We start from the raw sequence: 19296 nt of genomic DNA on the forward strand, positions 1-19296 counted from the left end.
GGTATTTGTCTTTCTCTGTGTGATTTATTTCACTTAGCATAATACCCTCATGGTCCATCCAAGTTGTTGCAAATGGTAGGATTTCCTTATGTTTTGTGGCCAAATAATATTCCTGTGTGTGTGTGTGTGTGTGTGTGTCTCACATCTTCTTTATCCATTCATCTGTTGACGGACACAGGTTGTTTCCATATCTTGGCTATTGTGAATAATGCTACGTTGAACACAGGGGTACATATACCTCTTCAATACCCCGCATTTTCATTTCCTGTGGATATATACCCAGGAGTGGATCATATGGCAGTTCTATTTGTAATTTCTTGAGAAACCAAAGAGAGCTTTTTAAAATACCAGATGCCCTGTCTCCACCTTTAAAAACCCTGTGTTTTTTTAATGTTTATTTATTGGGGAGCCTGGGTGGTTCAGTGGGTTGTGTGTCCGACTCTTGATTTCAGCTCAGGTCATGATGCCAGGGTCGTGGGATCAAGCCCTGCATTGGGCTCCTCACTGAGCATGGAGCCTGTTTAAGATTCTCTCCCTCTCTCTCTCTCTCTCTTTCCCTCTGCCCCATTCTCTGCTCATGTGCACACATGCTCTTGCTCTCTCGCTCTCTCTCTCTCTCTCTAAAATAAAAAGAGAATGTTTATTTATATATTTTGAGAGAGAGAGAGAGAGCGAGAGAGCAGGGGAAGGACAGAGAGAGAGGGAGAAACAATCCCAAGCAGCTCTGTGCCATCAGCGCAGAACCCAATGCAGGGCTCAAATTCATGAACCGTGAGATCGTGACCTGAGCTGAAATCATGAGTCGGGCACTCAACCCACTGAGCCACCCGGGTGCCCCAAGAGCCTGTTTTAATTAGCCTGAGTGAGGCCCGGGCATTAGCATTTTTAAAGCTCTTGTCTATTCTGAAGTTGAGAAGCACAGTGCCATCATTTCCTTTCTCCAGTCTTAGGCAACAGCTTTCAGTGTTTAAAAAACAAAAACAAAACTATCATTTGTTTTTTTTTTTTTTTTAACGTTTATTTATTTTTGAGACAGAGACAGAGCATGAACAGGGAAGGGGCAGAGAGAGAGAGAGACACAGAATCTGAAGCAGGCTCCAGGCTCTGAGCTCTCAGCACAGAGCCCGATGCGGGGCTCATAACCCACAGACCGTGAGATCATGACCTGAGCCGAAGTCGGATGCTTAACCGACTGAGCCACCCAGGTGCCCCGTATCATTTGTTTTCTGATGACAACCCACTCTCCTGGTTTTCCTCCTACATCTCTGGCTCTTCTTTTCGATCTCCGTCACTGGAGGGGAGCTCAGGGCTCCATCCTAGTTCCTAGCCTTTAGCTGGATTATCTCCCTCGGTGATCTCAATCAGCCATATAGCTTTAAAAATACCTTGCATAGGTTGATATCCTTGAAATATACATAGTGCTAGCTCTGAAATTGTCCCTGAAATTCAGGCTTGTGTATCGCACCGTCTTCTCTACCTTTCCAACGTGGATATCTTCCGAGAATGTCCAACTGAACCTGTTCCAGACTGAATGTAATGATTCCAAACCCTGCCCCTCACCAAACCTGTGCTTCCCTCCGTCCGCCCTGGGAAAGGAATCGCTCTGGGTTCTTCTCTTTTTGGCACCTTCCACATTTCATTCAGAGGCAAGTCTTGTATCATTCACCCCCCAAAATACCTCCCAAATCTGTCCGCTTCACTTCACCTGCTCTGCTTCGACCTTAGTACCAGCAACTGCCTTCTCTTGCCTGGGAGAGTTCAGTGACCTCTCTTGTTGCCCTCTGCCCTTCCCCCCTCATCTGCCCATGACCCACCTACATATGAGGCAGAGTGAGCTTCCAAAAATGTGAATGATTGCTTTACACTCATCAGTGCGTTCCTATCCGATGGCAAACAAAATTGTGTTAATTTCCTCTATCAGTGTATCAAAAACTGTGCGGTGTTAGACAACAGAACGGTATTGCATCACAGCTCTTGAGGCCAGAAACCAAGATGGCAACAGGGCTGTGTTTTCTCTGATGGCCTTAGGGAAGAAGCCTTCCTTGTGTCTTCTATCTCCTATCGTTCATCAGCAACCTTCGGCCTTCCTTGGCTTGTGAATCCATCACTCTAGTCACACGACCATCTTCTCCCTGTGTGTCTTCACCTCATCTTCCCTCTGTCCGTGTCTGTCTCTATGTCTAAGATTCCCCTTCTCATAAGGACATCAGCCATATCAGGTTAGGGCCCACCCTCGGGACCTCATGGTAATTTGGTCATCCCTGTAAAGATCCTATTTCTTTTTTTCAAGCCTATTTATTTATTTTGAGAGAGACAGAGAGAGTGAGCAGGGGAGGGGCAGAGAGAGTGGGGACAGAGGATCTGAAGAAGGCTCTGCACTGACAGCAGAGAGCCCGATGTGGGGCTCGAACTCACAAACTGTGAGATCATGACCCGAGCCGAGGTCAGACGCTCAACCGACTGAGCCACCCCCATGCCCCTAAAGACCCCATTTCTAAATAAGGTCATGTTCCGAGGTACTGGAGGTTAGGCCTGCAACGGATGGTTTTCGGAGGGGACACAATTCGACCGATAGGAAGACCCAAACTCTCTCCACTGGCCAATAAAACTTTATTTTATTTTATTTTATTTATTTATTTTTTTTTAACGTTTATTTATTTTTGAGACAGAGAGAGACAGAGCATGAACAGGGGAGGGGTAGAGAGAGAGGGAGACACAGAATCTGAAGCAGGCTCCAGGCTCTGAGCGGTCAGCACAGAGCCCGATGCGGGGCTCGAACTCACGGACCGTGAGATCATGACCTGAGCCGAAGTTGGACGCTTAACCGACCGAGCCACCCAGGCGCCCCTAAAACTTTATGTGACGTATAAGACTGCTGTTTTCATGTCCGGCCCAGCTCCTATCACTTGTCCCTCTCCCTCTTTCCAGCCACCTTGGCATTTCTGCTTCCCAAGTTTGCTCTTAGCATTTACATTCAAATGCCACCTCCACAGGGTGCCCAACTCTGCTCACCCCATTAATTCAGCCCTCTTCCTGGGCTACTTCACTTACTCTTTATTTCATTACTGTTTTGTTTGCCTCATAGCACACGTCACACTCCGAGGTATATAGGGTGGCTCTCCCTGTGGCAGAGGCTACCGGCGATCTACCCACCTACTGGTCAACCTCTTTGATCACTAAGAAGCAGGCATAGAGCAAGCTCTTTCCTCCTTCCCTCTTGATCCCTGAATCGAGAGGTGATTTCTAGAGTCCCCACTGGTTATCTTGGGTTCACGAATTAACCTGCCAGGGAACAGAAGCCAAGAACAGTGAGCACGACAGAAGTGGAAAGAGTTTGAGGTTTTTGGTGACACCAGGTCCTGGTCTCACGGTTCGTGGGTTCGAGCCCCACCCGTCAGGCTCCGTGCTGGCACCGCGTGAGCCTGCTTGGGACTCTCTCTCTCCCTCTTTCTCTGCCCCTCCCCCACTCATGCACACTCTCTTTCTCACTCTCTCAAAAATAAATAAGCTTGAGAAAAAGCCTTAGTATAAAAGAGAATAAGAGTATTCACCTTACAGGACTGTTGTGTATTTCTCTGAAAGAGACCATACGTATAGAATATTTCGCTCAGAGCTCAGCAGACAGTAAAAAAGCATTAAATAGTTGTTGTTATTATTGTGGATAGGTATTTTTGAATGAATACTATCCTATTCATGAGGATGGTAAAGATTAGTATTCTCATAGAGAATTAAAAACTGTGACTAGCAGATTATGCTGGTATGTCTGGATTTTACACACACACACACACACACACACACACACACTCGCACACTCCTATCTTTATCCATGTAGATATGATATGAAATGTTATTGGCTCTCGGTGGGTACCTCGATAAGTATTGATATATAAGAACTACGGGTCTTGCTGGGAATTTTCTACATTTGAAATTTTATAACAGAGACTATAGTAGACGGTCAGTGAATCGGAAACCATTTTTTTATTTGGGGAAGTGGCTAAGAAGAAGTAAAGGCTACATTTCCATCTGTATGCTAATGGTGTTGGTTTGCCTAAATTTGGAAAATTGAATGCTCAGGTCAGGACACCAGGTCGCCCATCTCAAAAACTGTTTCTTGCTAATTAAAGCAGAAAGGAATTTATTGGCAGGATCTTGGTGGGTATGGTGATGGGGGGTACCGTTCACAGAATCACGTGGAAAGCTGGAGATCCAGGCTCATAAAATTGTGAATACCGATGTAGCCAAAAAGAGCAAATTGCTAAGGATGCCTTCTTGGACCCTGTGTGCCCAGGAGAGCCACCTCACATGGCTGGGCTCTGTTGCCCCCGACATTGGCTGTTGTATCCTCCGGGCTCTCCATTCCAGAACAACCATGGAGAATAACCTTTGAATGTCTGCATGTGTTGGCCACTCCTCCTGGATGGCGCATCCACCTGGCTCTCCAGCTGCCCAAAGAGGGGAGAGGAAATACCTCCTCCCTTCAGATTCTGCAGGGAGGAGGCAGGACCTGTCTTGGGATTACCCATCCCTTTCCAGGTGTTTGGATGCTCGGCGGCTCCAGTAAATACCCACGAGAGCTCCCAAGAAAGAGAGAGAGAGAGAGAGAACCTGAAAGCAGCACCAGAAAACAAAGGCTCAGAAGCGAGCCCTTAAAAGATTTCCCATCCAGCTGATAGACACCTCCCTTCTCAGAACCCCGAGTGCATGTGAAATCGCAGCAGGAGTATTTTCATCCCTTTTGGCATGGGTGGAAATTTAAAGGGAACCCTTCTTCCTCAGCAATGTTTACAACAAGCCAGTAAAGTAACCATACGTGGCACAGCGACCTTTCTGAAAAGCACGATGTGAGAAAAAAAGAGTTCCTGTCGCCAGATGCCTATTGATAGGCTCGGAAACGGGTCTTCTGGAGCCCAATGGGCGGAGGCGAAGCCTTTCTCTTGAGAAGGGAGCAGATGGTATTCTTCGCCACCCCTGACAGAATAAACGGCTGGAGGAAGCAGTGGGGCTCCATCTGGGAGAGAGCCGGTCTTCTGTGGCCAAGCAGTCAATGTGTTTGCGATCTTTACACTTCTCTGTGGTGCTCTTGCAGAAGGGCAGGTTGTACAAGGCTGGAAAATTCCAACCGGGAAGGACCATACACCTCTTCACGTCCCTTCAGAGCAGATAAACTCTGAGAAACCCAGAGGAAACAGATAGTAGGGCGGAGTGGTGACCACGCGTTGGGAAAGCCACAAGGTATTTATTTAAGAGAAATGAACAAAGGTGGATGGGCGTCAAGCTGTGATATTTGAACGTGTTGGTGGCCAAAGAGTTCATCCTCCCTCCCGATCTGACCCAGAGAACTGAGCCAGAAAATGTGTTCATGACTATTTCCATGGCTCTTACTCAGCTACAAGTCATTTTCCCTTTCAGATTGTTTCCATTTTTAAGGCCCAATTTCCATTTGCTTTTTTGATCTTCTGCTTTTAAGACATTTGGCCAGTATCATCATCGGCCCTAGTGCCCGGTTTTCTTGCAAGGCTTTGAACTTGTCATTTCTCCTTCGGCCTTGTAGGTGGATTCTGTTTGTAACTGGCAGGTCCCAGGTAGACAGAGTTTTGCTGATGGGGCAAAAGGAAAGGCTTCTTCTCAAAAAGGTAGAGGTATAACTGAACATTTGAAGACACCTCTTGTAAACATCAATGACTGTTTAGAGCAAAAGTTCTGTGGAAAAGTAATGACGTGATCATCAATTTATTAATGAACAAATGAACATGACAGTTTCGGCATCAACAACCCTATGGACCTCCCAAGAGAAATTTCTTCTTCAGTTTTATGATACATTTACTCTTCCGTGAAATGCCATTTTAAAAATATTCTCAGTTTAATTCTTCATCAGGGTTATTTTAAAAAAAATCATTCTGGGGCTGTGTCCGTGTGACATAAAATAAGGCATAAATGGTTCAATGGTTCTTTGTGTTCTCCACAAAAATTGCTTCATGGTTTTCTGTCTTAATTTTAAGCTTTTGAAGGAAATATTCCCCTTTGTCTTTTCACAGCTCCTAAACAGCGTTATCCAGCTAGCAAGCACTTAGCGCCCACACATAGTGACCTTTGCCACTTTTGTTACAAAACTAGCTGTTTCGCTGGTGAGTCGGCCTTACCTATTAGTTTCACACTCCTCTATTCCAAGGAGCCAGGGACTGCACTTCCTCATGGTTTCAAAATCGTATGGAGAGTTACCTGTTAGTTTCACACTCCTATATTCCCAGGAGCCAAGGGCTGCACTTTCTCATTGTTTCAAAACCATATGGAGAGTTTTATTCTAAGTGATGCAGATGAAGGCACTTATTAACGTGCCCTTGTGGATTTCATCATGTACACGCTGCTAGAAATCATGTAATGGATGAACAACTCAGAAAAGAGCTCTCGCCACCCACACACATCGTGATGAAACGGGGCAGCGTTTTGCACTTGCTTCTACAGCATCGCCTGAGAAGTCGTTCTGATTCCCGTCCTCCTCCTCCCTTATACTTAGAATCTCAACTTCATCTCGGGCAGCTGCTGAATCGTTAAACAGAATGCCACCGTCCCTGTATTTCCAAAACTACGACTCTTCCCTGCGGACTGCCCATCTCCAGGGCATGCTTGCCAAAGAATTAAACCCAGAATATTCATTCAGCCTCTTGTTATTCCAAAAGGCGGGTGGGGGTGGGGGGAGGAAACTTCCTCGCCCTTGCCCTTGTTCTTCTGTGTCGTTCCCATCCCATCGTAAGATGCTCCGTGGAAGGGAGCCGAGCGGTGGGCAGTGGCCGAGTCCCCGATAAGGAGCGCCTCACATTTCCGTGGCATTCTCATTTGCTAGTGCGCTGCTGCGGCCGCACGCCTGATTGATATATGACTGCAATGGCACTTTTCCATTTGACATTCTCTCTCTCTCTCTCCCTCTCCCTCTCCCTCTCTCTCTCCCTGTGTCGCTTAAACAACAGTCCTAACTTTTGTGTGTTGCAAATATAAAAGGCAAGCCATGTGACAGAGGGACAGAAGAACAAAAGCATTTGGAAGTAACAGGACCTCTTTCTAGCTCTCAGAAAAGTCTGAGAAGAAAGGAGCCCTACGTTTCCCCCAAGGTAAGCAGGAAAAACAAACGCTGACGGCTTGCCTAGGAAATTGCTTCTTTCCAAACCGACCATTTCATCCTCCTCTCAGACAAAGAGACAACCTTTAAATACCACTTAAATTTGCATTACTTGAATTTGCATTAATCGGTAGCATGCTAGCATTGTGGGTTTTTTTTTTTTTTTTTTTTAAATGAACGGGTCTTTGAAGTCTGTGACAGAGCTGGGGAGCCTCTCGGAGAGGCTGCTGGAAAATCCCTTTGGGTTTGACCGAAAGAGATTTTATTTTCGAACTCTCTGCGTAGTTCGATGGAACTTTGTAATGGTTCTTATATCTGACCCGGTGAAAGGAGGCTGGGAAGGAGCATTGGGCGACATGGATTCCTGGAGCCCCAGTATCTTCCCCACCGCCCTCATCCCTGTTACAATGGGGGCACTATGAAGGCGGGCAACCCTCCGAGTTTAAAAGCGCACTGTTTACTTTTATTACTACTTCTGTATGCTGCTGATCTCCTGCCAGGGCTCCGCCGGAGTGCTTAGAATGACTTCAAACAATAGGCAACATTTATTTCTAGCTTTCTCTGTCACGCTTTGCAGGAATCCTGTTCCTTTGCACTCTCCTCCCAATGTGCAAGGACTTCGCTTTCCGTAGACGCAGTCAGGAGCGCCGGGGAGAGAGAAGGACGGGTTTACTATAGGATTTTGATTGGGCAAAAAGTCCAAGGAAATGCATGCTGTTTGCCTTGGCCTTATCGCAAAGGGTTATTTTTAGTAGTCAGCTTGTCCCTGCGGCTCGACCGATGCTACACTGTCCGAGCGGTGACCGAGGAAGGATGCTCCCACCAGCGCAGGGACCGGGACCTGTAGGAATGACTCCTACAGACACCTGAGGAATATTCGGAGGGTTCTTTCGAGCTCCTGAATACAAGTTCTCTCTTTAAATGAACAATTGGGCTGTAGGAGGCCTGGGCATAACTCTTTCTTGAGGGACGGGAAGTTTGTGTACAGAATGTTAATGACTCAGAACGCGTTGTAACTGAGGCTCATTGTAATTCACGAGCCCAGATAAACCTGCAAGAAGAGTAGACTCCCTTCTCCAGTGAGATTCAGGTGCAGCAAAGGAAGCTCTCTGGCGAGATGGGAGTCCCACTCCCTTGCCCTTTGTAACTGTCAGTAATAACAGATATGGATGCTGTGAAACCGTCTCTTCGTTTCTAATATTCGTGTATTTTAATTTACAAGGAGCTGGCTACGGCAAACTGCTCCGACATGTAACGTTAAGTACCTGGTATATTTGAAAATGTGGAGACGCCTGCAATACAGTGTCGGCTGTGGGTGTCAGCCACATACAGCGGGGACTGCAGAATGCTTCTCGAGTGTGTCCTTAGACCAAATGCAAATATCTGCCCATTTCCTTCTCGCCAGTCTGGCTTCTGAAAGTGAACTTTAGGGTCCTATTCAGTTTATGGGGAACTTGCCTGATCTTCTCTAATAACTAGCCTCCCGGGCATTGCTGAGTGGAAATGCAGCTTCTGAATGAGTTCATTTACAACTTTGGGCTATTCGCCGTTTGAGAAAGCCTGAAACGATACTATGGGTTCTATTGCTATGCAATTTTATGGTGATTTTTTTAAACTACTGCGGTTAACAGAGCCATCAGCTGAGTCGAAACAATAGTCTTCTACTGTTATTCAGACCATTGTATGAGAATGTCTGAACACAAAATGCAAAGTTTTGCATCATTTACTTTAAAGTACGTTTGGTTCAGGTAAAGGGACAACTGACCGAGGCCTTCTTGAGCGGCTCTGTAACCAAGCAGCTGACACCCACAGATGGAAACATGCCTGTGGAGTTTTCAATCTTAATCCGGGTTCCAGTGACACTGTCAAGGGGAAAATAAATCATTTTTCAATACATTTAACAATTTCCAACTCATTCGTTTTTCCTGGGCCCTTGAAAAATGTGAGTTTCTCGGAATCATAGCCACCAATGGTGGCTGGCAATTTCTACCAGACCTTAAGGACTCAGGATTCAAGTGCTATTATTCTTACTGGTGAATTATTCATTCCATCATTCCTTTAAGAAATTCCGCTAGTCCTGATGGATGCAAAGGTGAATGAGGCATTGTCCCATGCCTTCATTCTCAGCCGGTATGCCCTCTGCAGTTAGATTTGGGGACTGCGATGGACTTTGCCAACGGGGAAACGGGTCAATGACTTTCTTGTAACAAAGAGCTATTTCAAATATCTGCTGATACCCAGGCTTACGTGAAATGATTGTCGCTTATCAATGGGTTTTCTTTCCATTTGTGACGAAGGGGTTCCCCTGAGGCCTCTATCACCGGATCTCGGGTACACATCACTCAAAGCTGACAAGGCCCGGACCTTTCCCGCCTGGGTAGAGGAAGCCTGGAAAAAGGGCAGTTAATCCTTTCTCTGCTCCCTTGAGCACACTTTGGAGAGGATCACGTGTTGTCTCTATCAGGGATGGCTGTGAGTCACCTACTCAGCAGCTGACATCAGGGCCACTGGATGAATCACTGAATTAAAAACATGCCCGGAGGAAGATGCTATCACTGTCTCCCACCGCTCACTAGTCCCGCCCCCAGGATCCGAACCAGTGACCTCTGGGGTATGGCCTAAATTCAAGGGGGCCCCTGGGAAGAAGTTGCCGGAAGTCATTCCCCAAGCCTAGGTCCCAGGCAGAGCCACACGCAGTGTTCCTTTGAAATAAGGCAGTCTTGTGTTTTCTGGCTTCGGTAGGTTACTCGGGGGAGGAAAAAAAAAAAAAACACCCTGAAGACAGCATCACCAGAGTCCTTGATTTCTCGGTCCTTATCAGCAGATAAGCCCCCGTGGTTGGATTAAAATGCCTCTGACTCCCTGGGGTGCCTGACTCACCCTAGCCAGCCTCAGCTTCTTGGCCAGCGGCCTCTAAGGCCAGGCTCACCTCTTCCCATGACACTCCGCTCCTGCTACTTTGTCCAGGCCACCTCTCCCCGTCCCCCCAGCCCCCCCCCCCCCCCCCCCCCGGGCTGGGCCAAGCAGGGGCAGAAGGGATGGGGAGGCAGGTGGAATGACCGAAGTGCTAAAGCAATGGAAGAGAGCTGGGCCATGTGAGGGTGGGTAAGCTCCAGGGCCCAGATCGCTGTGGCCTGCCCTGGGCTGTGATCAGCTGTCATTTCCTCTTTGTGTATGACACTGTGGAACATATTAAAATTTCTCGGGGCTGGTATGTGTGGAATTCCTCTGATGCCCCACCTCACCAACTTACCCGGACAATAAAAGCAAGGTTGTAAGCCTTTGAACAGCTGGCGGGCTATATATTTCCCCGCTTTCTTTCGCATAATCTAATTCAGAAAAGAATCCAGCTAGACTGGCAGTGCCACGTCTGGGCACTTGTTGCCTGCAAGTCCTTCCTCCGCCACCTCCTTCCCGCCCGCCCTGGAATCTTCCTGGGTGGCATGTGGCTTTTATTTTCTTTTCTCTCCACCACTCGCACCCCGCCCCCTTTTCCCTGCGCCGGAGCTTCTGCCATTGTGAGCTTTGCTCTTTTGCCCTGCCTGAGTTTCCAGACAGCCTGGGTCCGGCTCCATCGGGGGTGGGGGGGAGGGATGGGGGGGAGAGCAGCCCCGTGAGGTCTGCTAGGATCGGGGGGGCTTCTGGAGCCCTTGAGCCTGAACCCACTCGCAGAGAGGAGCAGGGCTCGGCCTGCCCCTCAGGCGGTTGAGAGCGGGGCTGGAGTGACCCCGGGCTGGCGGGGACAGGCATACCATCACAGTGACCCGGCACATCTCCTCCGGCGCAGGGCTGGGGGGTGGACAGCTATGGGAACGCCTGGATGCACTTCGGCCTACATTAAGAGAAATGTGATTATTGTCTGTTCCGGGGACAAGTGGCTTAAAACAAAGCTCCCTGGATCCTCAGGCCCCACTCCGCCCCCTTTCTCCGTCCTTCCCACAGCCGTCCCTTCCCAAGGAAAAAGAAGGACAGACAGGGTTTTTCATTTGGCTAGCACGAGCTTGACTGTCTTTTGGAAACCCAATTGGGCGAAAGGGAGAGGGAAAAAATGGATCCTAGCCGGAGCTGAACTAAAAATGCATGGGGCCGAGGAGATGGGGAGGACTTTTTCTCCCTCCCTTCCTTCCTTCCTTCCTTCCTTCCTTCCTTCCTTCCTTCTTTCCTTCCTTCCTTTTTTTTTCTCTCTCTCTCCTACCAGCAGAACAACCGTTTGGTTTATGAGTTGCCAATGGAAGGCACTGGGCTTCTCAATTAGGCATCCCCATTTAAGAGCCTCATGCAAACCCTTCAAAGATGGGTTTAAAAGCATCCTTGAAAGATGCTGCTAATGTCTTTGGGACCAAAAGGTATCCAAGAGCAATCGACGATGCAGCTTCCTATTCCTTTTCTTTTCCTGGGGGTTTTCGTAGTCTTTTCTGAATTAGCTCAAGTTCATTAAAAGACCCAAAAGGAGAAATTTAACACAGCTGAATGAAAATGAGTCTTTTCCTGTTCGCTTGACAAGGGGTGGGGGGTGGGGGGGGGGGGAGGAAAGAAAGAGAAGAAAGAACCCTCCTCTGCCACTTCTTGGGTTTTAATATGAATTATTCCATACAAGTCCCTAGGCTAGAGGATCTATTTAAAGACGCCTGGCAGCATGAAGGGAGAGGGTAAAAATACAACCGCTCTTTTGTCCATCAAAGGTTTTCTTTGGGAGGACATTAAGAGCATTTCTATTTTCCTGTCTGCCCCTGCCAGTGGCAACGTTCCAGCTGGTAGTACCCACTCCTCACCAGTCAGATCAGCAACCATGAACTTCTGTGTTTGATTCGGGCAGAAGACAAAGGGTGGGGAATCCTTCCGAAACCCCCAAGCGTGTGCAACGCGGCGGGAGAGGCTGGTATAGAAATGAGTGCTGGCTCGGCTGTTCAGGTTGCATGCTGCAAATTCACACACACACACACACACAAACACCCCACGTTTGAGTTTCTGAGGACGATTGTGCCGATGGCTGAGAGTTACACCCCCTAGACCCATTTTCAGTCGTCAGAATGTAACACCCTGGATGGGGTTCACAGTCTGGAACAACCGCTTTCTTGTTAGAAAGAGTGCTGACTCAGAAAATTCAAAGAATGGGTAACTTCAGTCGACAATATATCCCCAGTGCTTAGAATCAGGAATTCATCCAATTGGGGTCCGTTTCGCCCTCATGTCAAAATCTGCACATGAACGCTGACTGGTAGCTTTAAACTGGTTTCTAGAAGGTTTGCAGTGGATGTGTTTCTCTTTTTGTTTTTCTGCAAAAGCTAAGAATTTTTCAGACAATTTTCTCTCTTCCAAGGCCTGGCTCAAGCCCAGTTTTTCCTTTCAAACTGTGATCCAACCAATTGCAGTATCCTTTAAAAATGAAAGGGCAACAGGTTAATACATTCACAAAAGTTGATGAACTGTCAGAATGTCACAATAGCCCTAAACAGGGCGTCCCCTTCCGTCCTGCCATCAATAGGGAATAAAAGCAGGGAGGGAGCCGGTCACGGGAGAAGCAACAAAAGAGAAGGAGGAAGGATTATTTTTGATGTTCAAAATCTGCCACCCCACATTTTCAAATGGCACCATTTCAGAAAAGGAAGCTTCCTTCAGTTTCACCTACTCCCCCGCCCCCCCCCCCCCCCAGGAAGAGGGGTTTGAACTCTGAGGTTGCCTTCTTTACTTGGCATTAGAAAAGGAGGTCAACTCTTCGAGTGAAAAAATATCCCCATCCTCAGCTCTCAGTGAAATGTAGGCACATACGTGCCTAAAATGGACGTGAAAAATCAAAGTCCGATTTTTTAAAGCACAAGGCGATATTTTAGGACTTGATACATTTCTGTGATTTTTTTTTCTTTCCTTCAAACTATGGGAAATTACTCCTTTTCGGAATTTAGATTTTTCTTTTGAGGTTGGAAATCCAAAGGCAGCAGAATGGAATTGTTCAAGGCGGACTGACAATCAAATGCCATGGCTAGCCGTAAGTGTGCAGAGTTTACGCAAAGCAAAAATACAATGGGAAAACCCACAGCCCAATGAGTTCAGAATTCTTAGCAATATGGGAGGAAAATGTACCCCGGCGTGTTTGTATTTTCACCTTGCCCCTTTGACGGAAGTCTGCATGGATTACAAGAGGATTGAATTCGGTATTCAAATCCCACCGTTGGGCAGAAAAGGCCATTTGAATGGAGACTGGGAAGAGCGAGTTTGTCCCATTGTTTATGCCCCATTTCTAACTAAGGGCTCTACAGCTGTTAGGTGAGATCACTACCCATCATTCCAAATCGTTGTTGCGGGTGAGGAGATTCAAACGCAGCTTTGGAAACACTTTGCTGGATACTTTGAAGAAAAGCCAACATACTCATTTGGCTCCAGGGCAAAAGGAAGCCTGTACCCTGAGCTAACATTGGTCACCTCTCTTCTCCTAAGGCCACACCAAAGCCAGCAGTCCAGCGGCCGAGCAAGTATCGAATTGCACCGGCACTAGGGTCCCCAGAACACCTGGTCACCTTTTCTTTCCCGTAGGGAGAGCAGACCTTCATGCTCTGGCAGGACTGAGTCCCCTGGGTTGGGTATCTCAAAACTCTCACCCCTCATGGGAAACCCCCTTCAGGGGAAGAAAGAGTGGGTAAAATGTAGGGAATCTTCCCTCTCTGAAATTGGGCTATTTGCAATCGTTGAAAGAGCAGTGGCAGATTTTGAACATAAAAAAAAAAAAAAAGAAAAGAAAATCCTTCTTCTTTCTCTTCTGTTGCTTCTCTTATGGCTTCCGCTCTGCTCTCCCTGTTTTCACGCCCTGTTGATGGAAGGATGGAAAGGGGCTCCATGTTTAGGGCGGTCGTTGATTCGTGGCACCGTGGAAAGGCCACCCCTAAGCATTTTATGACAGCTCGTCACCGTATCAGCCACAGCTTTCAGTGGAGTGGTAGATTTACAGAAATAATCCAAACCCCCCGAGGAAAAGACTTCAACCAGATCGTGCTTTTTGACACACACGGGTAATCAGACGTCATCACTTCCAATTTATGCAAGGTTTTGTACTCTAAAAGTCGGTTAGTTATATCAACCATTAAGAACTCAGAATGGGTCTTTTCATAGAAACTATAGAAGCCCACAGAAGCCCAGCACTGGATCCAAGAGCCATCACCAACAGGCAACTCTTTTAGATCCGAGTCCCCACCCGGGGCTTCAGGAATGTACCTCCACTAGCATAAAGGTTCTATGGATGCTTTACCAAGCAGAGTGCCTTGCTCTTGACCGCTAGGACCTTATTCATTTTGCATCCACCAAGAAGACGACCCTTCTAACTAATCTTCCTCTTCTATCCCGAACCAGAGTATCTCAGATGGCCCCACCAGGGGATGCCGATCTGGGGCTCAACCTCGGTTTAGGAATAAGGTCATTCGTAGGAAAAGTGCAGGAGGGTTGAACTCAGTTTATATCACCATCATCAAAAGAAAGAAATCCACCATTTCTTCCATGATTGGCTGCCATCAGTGTTTCTCCTCTCCCCATTTGGTGGAGACTGGAAAGAAACACTGCAAATTTTAAGACAAGTCTAAGAGACATGGGGACTGGTTACATATCCTCGCCAACCACTTCTTACTATGAACAGCATATCACTAATTTATAACTATAGTTGGTACATTCAGGGACTGAGTCAATTGGTTATTTAGGGCTATTTTTATTTCAGGCCACCAATATGGTCTCATCAAAAGGGCAAATTCTTATGGCTTGACCTTTGGTTTTGCTTCAGGCCCCACGTTACAACTTGTTTGGACTTTTCTGCAATCATTAACTTCTGGAGTAAGAAAGGAACCCTTTCTTACTGTAGTATTGCTTCGGGGAAAATGAAGCCCCAAAGCACTTGCTGTACTCTGAGAAGGTAGGATAGAGTTGGAGGATGTTGGAAATGGATAAAACCCCACCAACATCTAGAGCAGTCCGTTCATTTTGTACATGAGAAAACTGTGTCCCAGAGAAGGCAAGGGACTTGCTCGGGATCACACAGCCAGTGAGGGGAAGGGTTTCTGGTTTCAGGGGCGCCTGGGTGGCCCAGTCAGTTGAGCGTCTGACTTTGGCTCAGGTCATGATCTTGCAGTTCGCGAGTTCGAGCCCTATGTCGGGCACGCTTCTGTCAGCACAGAGCCTGCTTGGGATCCTCTGTCCCCTTCTCTCTCTGCCCCTCCCCCACTCATGCTGTTTTTCTCTCTCTCTCTCTCTCTCTCTTTCACACACAAAAATGATCTTTTAAAAAAAATTCTAAAAATGCTCTTCTGGTTTCAGAATGCAGTGGAATAATTATCTAATATTTCTAACAAATGAGTGCAGAACACTGGGGCATGGGACACTGAACCCAGGCTGGCAGTGGGTTTGGGGAAGAAGAATTGAAAGCTGTAGGTAAGCGGGAGGTTGACTAACGAGAGGCTCCTCTGGAGGTCCCGAAAATCAGGATTTTTAAGTTTCAGTCAAGTCTCAAGGTCAAGTCCTCCCACACCAGTCCCTCCCCAGACAGTAAAACTATTTAATCCAAGGACACACACACACACTTGACACTTGACTCATCCTCAGAAATCACTTCTATTCCCAGTCCTTCTTTTTTGCACCCTTCGTTCTTCCGGGATCGTGATTTACTGCCTTTTTCCCAGGCTGTGGTCCTCCCCCCGCGCCTTGCTTGTCCCACCACTCCTCTCTCCATCACTGCCACTGCTGCCTTTGGCCATGCGTGGCTAGGAATGCAGGTTGTGAGAACACAGAGTCCCATCCCAGACCGGAAGACTCAGGTCGACTTGCAAAGAAGTTGCCGTCTCTCTCCCAAGGTGCACCGTGGAGGCAGGCGTGGCCTCACACCCCACGCGCCCCGCCCCCCCCCCCCCCATCGGAGAATAGACACGGGGAGATGACAAGGGCGCGAGCCACACCCTCCCCAGTGACCTTGTGGTTGCCCAGCCTCAGTACCGCTGCCCCCGGGTCAGCCCGGGCTTGACTGCTTGGCTGCTTACTGATGTGCCGCCAGATGGGAATAATATCAAAAACCATTCGTTGAGCGCATGGCATGCTTTATAAAATCCAACATGCTGTTTACAGTTTATAAATTAAGTGCCTTGGGAAGAGGCATCTGACTTATTCTCCAAGGCATCTAGTTGACTAGATCCAATTGGAATTCTTGGAGTTCCTGAAAAGGAGTTACTTAGCACTTCACACTCTCTGAATTCTTTCTTTTTCGAAAAGCCTAGGTGTGATGCGTTCTCTCAAGGCAAGCTTTCTTCCACACTTCAGTCTTCTCTTTTTCTTTCTGGCCGTTCCTTTGAGAGAGGCTGTGTGTTCTGCCATGTTTACCCTTACTTGTGCCTGAGAGGCTTGTTTAAATTTTTTTAAATGTTTTTATTTAGTTTTGAGAGACAGGGAGAGAACATGAGTGGGGGGTGGGGGGGGTGGGCAGAGAGAGAGGGAGACACAGAACCCGAAGCAGGTTCTGGGCTCTGAGCTGTCAGCACAGAGCCCTAAATGGGGCTCGAACTCACGAACCGCGAGATCATGACCGGAGCCAAAGTCGGATGCTCCACCGACTGAGCCACCCTGGCGCCAGGGTTGTTTTAAATGATAGGAAATATCAAATCATTCTGTCTGTTACACTGACGCCATTCCGAAGTCATGATGTTCTATCTGTTTAACTTAATCTTCTTAGAAATGATGCAATGCGTGTTAGATATGAATTAGATGTTAAGAGAGTTGATCCTTGTGTCCAAAAAATTACCCAGGAAACAACAGGCCAAGCCTCTTTGCTCGTAGATGCAGTGAGCTGGAAGAAGGCACCAGAATAGGCCCTATTTTCCCCCCCCCCGACCCTTAACTGTTATCTGCTAGAGCAAAAGGAGACACATCGTAGGTGCTTAACGAATGTGTGTTAAATACATATTTGTACAAAGAAGCCACAGGAGGGGCGCCTGGATGGCTCAGCCGGTTAAGCATCCGACTTTGGCTCAGGTCACGGTCTCACGGTTCATGGGTTTGAGCCCTGCGTGGGGCTCTGTGCTGACAGCTCAGAGCCTGGAGCCTGCTGCGGATTCTGTGTCTCCCTCTCTGCCTGCCCCTCTCCCACTCGTGCTCTGTCTCTTTCTCTCTCTCAAAAATAAGTAAAAAATATTTTAAAAAATTAAAAAAAAGAAAAGAAAAGAAAGGAGCCACAGGAGGCATTACTTGCATCTATTAATACTGAAAACAGCCTCCGGGTGGGAATATGGATACCCAAGCACTGTCCTCTCTCGCCTGGCAAGCGGGGCAAGAATAAGGCCATTCTTGGCACAGGCCGCTCGTCTTAGCCTGTTGCCGGAATAACTTGTGTGAAACCAGCAGTCCGGCCTCTGCCAGGCAGAAGGTCAGCCCAAGAGTGAGCTGATCTGTGGACACAACACCATCTCTCACCCAGGAGGCTGGGCCCGCTGTAAGCTCTGCTATATTATTTCCCCGAGGATGACAGGTGGGGAAATCTGGGCACCAGTTGTTCTTTTCCACTGGTATCGTTTGGAGGGTAGCTCCAAAGTCGGGCACGCGGGCCTACGTGCCTCTCCTGCCGGCAGAGGCTCTACATCGGAGGGATGAGAATGTGGGCTCTGTACGTCGGCCAAGTCCGTGTCTCAGAGACCGTACCCAGCGCACGGGGCGGCCCTGGAGCTCCTGAGTTCAGCAAGAGAGTCGCTTTCTCATTCAATCCATCGCTGGCCAGGCCGAGGTTCTCAGTCTCGATGGGCAGCATTTGATTTTTGATGCTATGTGGCTTAAAAAAAGAAAGAAAGAAAGAAAGAAAAGAAAGAAAGCAAATTGGAATTAATTTAACTTTGGGAAAAGTGACAGGAGCTCCTTCAAGACAGACATCAATTGCCGCTAAGCAATTTACGGCGGTAAATCAGGGCTCTCGAGTGATGTGAATTTCCCTCATTTTCGTGTTCCTCTTCGTGAATGCTTCCCCTGACCCTGTGCGCTTCTCCCCTATGCACCCGCCACCAACACGGCGTTAGGACAACTTGATTTAACATTGCTCTTTGTTTGAGCGTGAGGTTTACTTCTTCTTCCACACGACGGTGGCGGTTCATTCGATTTGAGCACTTCAGGCAAAAATCCCAATGTTAAGTTGCAAGAATCTGACCTTTATATTTTGAGAGCTCTGTGAGTTCTGTGGCATATGTACATTGCTGCTTGGATTCTTGTTTCGGAGTTTAACATGAAAACTGAACAAAAAGTACCATGCTTTGTGAGTGTGTGGAAATGAAAAATGTATTTCTTATCAGCAGTAAAGTAACATTTTCCCTGTCATGCTTTTATACTTTATCTTTATTACCACTTCTGGGTTCAGCTTATCTTCAACGAGAAAATCAGATAATAAAGTTACATTTTGTGTGACATTAACTATCTCTTTGCCGTTATATGCTTCCCAACATTCGTTGGCAAAATACTTTTGCAAAAAGTATCTTTACTTTTTAGGAAAAAAAAAAAAAATTCAACTGTGCTTGCAATTCAGGATGTTGCTACTAGGTGGCAGTAGTGCTTAAGAACCGAATGATCCACCAGGAACAATGTTTGACTAAGAAACGAGACTAGCCCCTACGCGGCTCAGTCGGTTGAGCAGCTGAGCGTCCCACTCTTGATTTCGGCTCAGGTCGTGATCCCGGGGTCCTGGGATCCAGCCCTGTATCAGGTTCCATGCTGAGCCTGCTTGAGATTCTCTCTCTCTCTCTCTCTCTCTCTCTCTCTCCTTCTGCCCCCTCCCCCACTGGTGGTCTCTCTCTCTCTCTCTCTCTCTCAAATTAAAAAAAAAAAATTAAAAAAGAGACTAACACGTCTTCCAATATTTATAAGAGATAAAAATATAATACTATGAAAACACTCAAACTGGCACAAATCATAAGCATCCATTAACTTAATTGCTATTTTTAAGCCAAGTTTTGAAAAGACAAAGTGTAATTTTTTTGAATGAAATTTTGGATGGGCAATACATTTACAAGTTCGGAAATGCACAAAGAAAATAGATGTCTGTATACAGTGAAAAGTCTTCCTCCCATGCCTATCCTCCCGCTGTCGCAAATAGCTCATCGTAGAACTTCTTGACTACCCTGCCAGAGCGACTCTGTGCCAATATAAATGAACACAAATATATGTTCTTATCACACACAAATTAG

At 47.2% G+C, this 19296-nt stretch overlaps 1 protein-coding gene across 3 annotated transcripts in view; it reads left to right on the top strand.

Annotated features, from left to right (window-relative positions):
* The window catches only part of NDP (norrin cystine knot growth factor NDP), a 51994-nt gene that overhangs the window by 18605 nt on the left and 14093 nt on the right, over positions 1–19296 (top strand). Inside the window, exon 1 of one of the 3 annotated variants that reach the window (XM_081792404.1) lies at positions 6677–7106. The exons of the other annotated variants lie outside the window; for them this stretch is intronic. The gene's annotated coding sequence lies outside the window, so the exon portion shown is untranslated. Of the gene's footprint in view, positions 1–6676; positions 7107–19296 lie in introns of those variants that run through there. 3 annotated transcript variants of the gene reach the window in all.

This window comes from Panthera onca, chromosome X, assembly GCF_046562875.1.
Source record: "Panthera onca isolate mPanOnc1 chromosome X, mPanOnc1 haplotype 2, whole genome shotgun sequence".
Classification (NCBI taxonomy): Eukaryota; Metazoa; Chordata; class Mammalia; order Carnivora; family Felidae; genus Panthera; species Panthera onca.